The following is a 6,964-nucleotide window of genomic DNA, read 5'->3' as shown; positions in this document are numbered from 1 at the left end:
ATTGCATTCCTTACTACATTACATAACACACACATATCGCATAACATGCCCCCATTGTCTTAATATAGCGTATAGCGATTTATGGTCCTTCAGTTGAATGGTGCTGTTGGTTGGTAGTGCTATTAAGAGGTACGGCGGCCGAGCATGATCGGCTGCTATGACCAATCTGTTTGGGGCACTTTCTTTCTGGGGGCAAGTTGTGCACTTTGATAATTCTAATCCATATCAAATCCCTTTGATAATTCCAATTTTTTGATTAATTCTAAGTTCTAAATATTAAACCTCGCTTGATAGCCAACAAAAGACAAAGTTGACACCTAATAGGGTCGGCCAGGTCCTGTTCCAAATCTGGTGTGAAGGCTGTCATAAGTCTATGAAACTTGTAGGAGCCATGGATCATCTTCTAGGATCTCGTGTCCCTGCAATTTCATAAACAAAAAAAAGTTCAAAAAATTTGTCAAAAAAGATGGAAAATTGGAAAAGAAAAAAAAAATTTGAGTCACGTGGATGGGTATATATATATATATTATATACTTTAAATTAAAGTGAAACAATAAACGTCTTTAGCGAAGCAAGAGACTAACTTTTCAGCCATTGTAATATGCTTCCACAGCAGGAAGTGAAGGAGTAATCTTCCAAGTTTGCATTAAGTCCCAAATATAGTTAGCAGTAGTATATCCACCAGTCTGCAAATATCAAAAGGAGTTCTTGAATGAGAATATTTCCTCAAACGCAGAAACATAAAATTATCCATGAGGAACCACAAAAGACAAAGTACAATCACCCTTCTCATCCCTAAGCTAATAAAAAGGGATCAAATGAAGCTCTGACAGTACCTTTTCGCCAGAGGCTATAAGGAGAAAGTCACTCCCCATTTTTGGGCTCAAGAAAAAGTCCCTCTCAGTCATTTTCACCTATGGTGGAGAATGAAATCACGTTAGACTAAGTCCTTGATTTATTTTTTAACTCAGATAAGAAACTGCAATTACTCAACCTACCAGTGTATCCTGTGCAAGTTGCATTCCGTTGGGGGCATGCCCAATCATGGCTCCCTCTATAAGTGTCTGGAGACATATATTATACAAAATTAATGTCCAGCTACTAGAATAATCCTTCGAACATTTCAGAGAGAACAACATAAATAATATACTTTCTTGAGTCTTAAATGGAAAATGTGCCAAACATGAAGGTGTATAATTTAATAGAATAAATAGCAACATTTATATTACTAAGCAACACACAACTAGCCAACCATAAATGCTATGGAAAGATTTTATGCATGGCAAAAGGAAAAAGAAAATATTAGTTTTTCTAGTAAAAAAAATCATAACATATCAGATGTCTGGATGGACCATGTGGATACCCATGAAAGGGAAAGTGTTGTTGTATTTCCTGAGTACGTGTAGAGTTCAAAGAAGGCAGATTATTGCACACATAATTTGACATCAAGTACTGTCCAAAAATGATTTGGTTGATCAGAAATCCAATCATCCAAAAATCAGGTTCAATGTAAATTCTCACTAATTTCAAAAGGAAGCAGAAACTATGAAATAACATTCAAATATAGAGAACAAATGCTTTGACATAATGCCAAATATTTTTTGCCACCAAACTTACTACATATAGTTCTGGCGCTGCAGGCTTTTTTGCATTCATGTGGTCTTCAAAAGTTTTAAGAGCATTATCAATGTCCCTTGCACATAGATAGCACCTGAATTAAAGCGCCAATGACAGAGACCAGTTTCTTACGATGAGCTAATCAACTAACAAGATATTTTACCAGGAAAATTAACAGAATAAATAGGACATAACAGAAAAAAGCATCTTCTAGGGAATAGAACATACCAAGCAAAACAGAACCAATTTAGAATCTCCAAAAGAATTTTTTCCCATCCAATGAAGATAATATTATTAAAAAAAATCACTTACCTCATAATTTGCATTACAATGAAGATATGTGGATATTTCTCTTCCTTTGAGTTTCCATCAACTAACATAATAAACAGAGATTAAATAAACAAAGCTAAAATAGCATTAAATTAGTCATAGAACACATATAAGCCACAGGTATACTAATATAAAGGTATATTACTAATATCAAGAAATAATAGACAACAGAAAAATATAAAGTAGATAACAAAATAACAATAGAATAACAAACCCACAATTGCCTATACACAAAGAAGATAATAGAGATTTGCTTGTTGAGTGATGTTAAGCCGAAATATTAGAGATGCAAAGAAGTACCTCTACATTTCCCAGGTCTGCACAAGCGTGACAACATGATATACAGTTAGTTGCCTATTCAAAAATCCACCATGCCTATGAACATATTCAGCAGTGGGAAGATTATATAATTCCTCCTCAGCGACACCCATCATCAGATTTTCAGCTGAGGCACCGGATGCTTCAACTGATGTCCACTCTTTTAACCGCTCAACAAACTTAATGATCTTTCAGCAAAGGGAATATCACAGAAAACATCAAAAGCTAATGATATGAAAGCGTAATTTAGGAAGAGAGATCCTATAGTAATTGCTTTAGTGGCAAAATCTTATAGAACAGGCGATTTGTTCTTAAGTGCAGCAATAAGCCCTGCATAGCAGACCTTGTTCAACCCAAGACCAGCTGCAGTCATATCACAAATGATCGCATATCTATAGATTAGAATGAAAGTTTAGTTTGTTATATGCCAAAATTAACCAAAAGTATATCATAAAGCATATAGGACAACTTATAAATTAATTTGCAGAGCAGGCATTTAAATGTAAAATTTTGGAATGAATTCATGTAAAATCATCCACTAAGGTAAAATAAAGCCAATTTAATCACTGGTATAGCGGACTATCAAGTTTCTAGGCTAAGGTTTATAACCATAATTATTACAATTTGCAACTAGGTAAAACAAGACAACTAAAAGAGTGGCATACGCTCGATCTATACGGCCAGCAGCAGCACATGCATTGAGTAGACACACATAGGTTTGCACCATCGGCTTCATATTTCTTCATCTCATCCAAAATCGTCAATCATATTGAAAGTAAACAGATCAAAATTTACTCCAAAATCAGACATAAGTTTATGGATTCTAAAAAAAATCTAAAGACTTATAAAACATCTAAGAAACATACCCGAATTGCCTGGTCAGAGTACTTGCATTTCCCACACAATGAAACTAAAATGTTGTATAAAGTAACCTATAACACAAAGCAATACATTGTAACAGCTAGGGAAAAAAAAAAAAGAAAAAAAAAACACAAAGTAACTTTATACAAAATTTCCAATCTTGAAAGAATCTAATAGTCAGCAAATAAGAATTAATGCAGATCCATGTGAAAGAAAAAAAAAAGAAAAAAAAAAGCATATATATACAAATACATACATCAGGGACCAAATCCATGGATTTCATTTGGTCAGAAAATTAGAAAGCGTCCTGCAAGCAAGAGCCTTTCATGGTTCCAACGATGAGAGAATGGAATCTATCCCTAGTTGGCTGTACTCCATCCAGCATCATATCATCATACACATCTCTCAGCAAGAAATGCCTACCACCACTGGAACAGTACACGTGCCACCCCACCTTGAAGCCCACCTGAAAATCGGCCGGCCAGCCAAAAATTACGGCCAACCGACAGCCCGGATCGAGGCTTTTTCCGACGGCGGCGACAATCACTTCAAACCCAGATTTCTCCCTATTCTGACCTTCGTTTGCCTCACCACCAGTCTCGTTGAGTTACCCAGCACCATATCTACCTTCCCACCAAAAATCACGGCCAGTGGCCACTGGACGCGCCGCCGGCAGTGGCAGATTCCGGTGACCACGGCGGCTCACCGGGAAATCGACTTTCCGACAAGTTTTTAGTTGAACCCAAATCTGGTGTTCACTTTCCTCAATTTACGACGGATTGTAAGAATCGAAGGCTTAAAATCCGTAAGCTTTTCGGCGAGATTCCGGCCACCACGGGTCCGATCTCCGGGAGGTAAGCCTCAATCCGTGATCCTCATCCCATAAGCTTCGTTTCGGTATATTACTCGTGAATTTTGGTTAACGTTTGTGTTAGTCCCCCGGGTACCAGGTATAATTTACCCGAATAAAATATTAATTTATTTGAGTTGTGTAATATTATTGTTCTAGGAGCACGTGCGCATCGTGAAATGGATCCCATGGAGGATCTTGGATTAATTGCGTGCTCAAGGTGAGTGACCCACCTTCAATATTTTTTTTCGGGTGTTAAATTATATTTATTTTCTGATAATTAAATGTTGGATTTAATATTTATGTGTTAAATATTTAGCAAAATTATATTTGAAATTTTGATGGCACAATTTGAATAAATTGAAATGTATATGTGCATTAAATCATATATGATTTTTGACAAATTATGGAAATTTAGATTTTATGGAAATTTGATATTTAAAGGAATTGTGATTTTAATATTAATTGATTGATTGTGGAATTTATTTGTGAATTTATTTTGATTAATAGAAAATACATTTATATAAATTTATGCATTGTGGAAATTATTTTTGGTATTGAGGATTTGTGAAATTAAATTATATATGAAATTCATGTGGTTTTAATATTATTCTTGGTATGATTTGATTTTTAATATTTCAAGGAAATATTGGTTTAAGTTTGGTGGTTTTCAAATCATATAATTATGCCCTTGGAATATTATTTGATTGATTTTATGATATGAGAAAAATTATATATTATTGATGGATTTATGCTGATGTTATTAAAGAAAAATGTGGGATGGTGAATTTGAAAAATGGTACAATTCCCATGGTGAAATTTGGAAAAAAAAAATTGCGTATTTTAATAATAAATTTGGTTATTTGTTTTGGACGCACTCATACAGTACTGGTGTTCTGTACTGTATATGTGGATGAGCGCGCAAGTTATAATATCTCCCATGAGTTGCCATCGGACCGAGGGTAGGCAAGTTTGATATTGGCCATAAGCTGCCCCCCTTAATGTCCGAGATGACGGTTTAAACAGCGCCATTGTCGGGACGCCGAAGCGACCGTATGGAAGTTTCTCTCTTTAACCTCCCGTTACACGGTACTCGGGACGCTGAGTATCGTGGGACATCACTGGTATATAGTGTGGTGTGTCAAGTAGCTTTTGATATTATTTCCAAATAATAATGTTTTTAAAGAGTATTTAAAATAAAAATGTATCTAATGGAATTTTTATAATTTATTTAATCAATGTTTCTAAAATGCCTTTTACCTTGATTATTTTACTATTTAAATGGATTGGTGTTTTCAAATAAATTCTTTTATAGTTTTATCATTTACTTCAAATAGATGATTAAATTGATTTAAATATTTCTTTTATTAATTAAATGATTTATTTTACTATTTATATTGATTTGCTGATTTTAAAGCGGTTTTACTATGTTCTTACCATTCATTATAAATGGAGATTTTAATTTGATTTAATTATTTATTTATTTAATTGTTCAATTAATTGATTCATTCTAATTATTTTATTATTTCCTGAATTGTCTTAATGTAAGTTTCATTAATATTTTTGTATTATTTGTTTATGACATTTATTAATCATTTAGAAATTGTTACGAAATTATTTTTATTTCTATTCCTATTTTATTTTCATTATAAATTTTGGATGCTTGATTTATTATATTTTATTTGATATTTAGTTGACTAATTGATTCCTTGGTTTTCGGGGAATACAAATAATGGGTTTTGCAAAAATGTTTTAAAATGGAAACTTTTCCAACGAAGTGAATGGTGAGGGTTTTGAGAGAAATATTATCTTCAATTAATTATTATTTACTTACTTATTTATTCTTAATTAACCAAATGTACTATAATTATTACTGTTGTAATTGTACAGTAGATAGGGTCACTCACTGAGATGATTAGCATCTCATTTTAAATTCCATTCCCCTAGGTACAAGGATTGGGAGACGTTGATCGTCCCGGACGAGCCCGACGTGTCAGTTCATTGCCGAAAGTCCAAGAAGCATTTCCTCCATTTTTTCTCTTCATCTTATATTACTTCTTTATCTGCCATTGTATTAAAGTCATATTTATTTGTGTAATGCTCTGTATACTATCTTGGACATTTATTTATTAATTATGCACTGATTCCCTGTTATTTTTTTGAAGTGCTGCAAATTTGTGGAATTAAATTGTAGTAATGTGGGAGGAATAAGGTGGCGTATATAGAAGTGTGTTTTCAGTGCAGGAAAATTGTGGTAAATCCAACCTTTAGGGGAGGTTCTGATGGATTTTCCATTAGAGGATCCGGTAGGGTTTCCCTGGGATCAAAGCTTGTCTAGGGTTCCGGTGAGAAATTTTGGACCGGTCCTAACAGTTGGTATCAGAGCTTTAGGTTCTAGTATTCCTAAGGGACTGTGCATTGTTGTGCGTCCCATCCGCATCTAATCTCTTATTTTACTCGTCTTAAAGCATTCTTTCCCTTTATCTCGAAGCAAATCCGTTGCCCGAGTTTAAATAACTCTAATCTTTGAGGGCGTCAATTAGAATCACCTATCCTAACGGGGAATTCCTATGGCCTAGGCAATGGTCAAGGATTGCCTTTGCTTTATCGAAGGTCAAGTTATGGGTGCAGATCCAATTCTATGAATCTTTTCGGGATTCGAAGTGGTCCTAGATATGGATTGAGTAGTTCTTTTGTTAATGGGCCGCTGCCATATAGGAGTAAAGTTAAAGTGATTCAGCTTACCTGAAGTGGTGCTTCGTGGAGGAGTTAGGAGACCTTTACCGTGGTTAATTTCTATCCTCGTTGCCAATGAACTATCGGAGAATGGTTGTCAAGGGTATTTGACCCATGTGGTATGGTGAGCGTTGGAGGTGCTCATAGTGGGAAGCAATTCAAAGGCATTTTCCCAACAAGTTACCTAGATTACTACCGTAAAAAGGATATCAAATCACCATCGAATTGGCTTTGAATACCGATCTATTTTCC

At 34.6% G+C, this 6,964-nt stretch overlaps 1 pseudogene; it reads right to left on the bottom strand.

Annotated features, from left to right (window-relative positions):
• Window positions 1–230: 230 nt before the first annotated feature.
• Window positions 231–3,747, bottom strand: LOC107435943 (pentatricopeptide repeat-containing protein At4g35850, mitochondrial-like; annotated as a pseudogene).
• Window positions 3,748–6,964: the final 3,217 nt, after the last annotated feature.

The sequence above is a fragment of the Ziziphus jujuba genome, chromosome 8 (assembly GCF_031755915.1).
Source record: "Ziziphus jujuba cultivar Dongzao chromosome 8, ASM3175591v1".
In the NCBI taxonomy this organism is placed as follows: domain Eukaryota; kingdom Viridiplantae; phylum Streptophyta; class Magnoliopsida; order Rosales; family Rhamnaceae; genus Ziziphus; species Ziziphus jujuba.
Note: the sequence above shows the minus strand (reverse complement) of the source record. Positions and strands in the feature narration are given on the sequence as shown.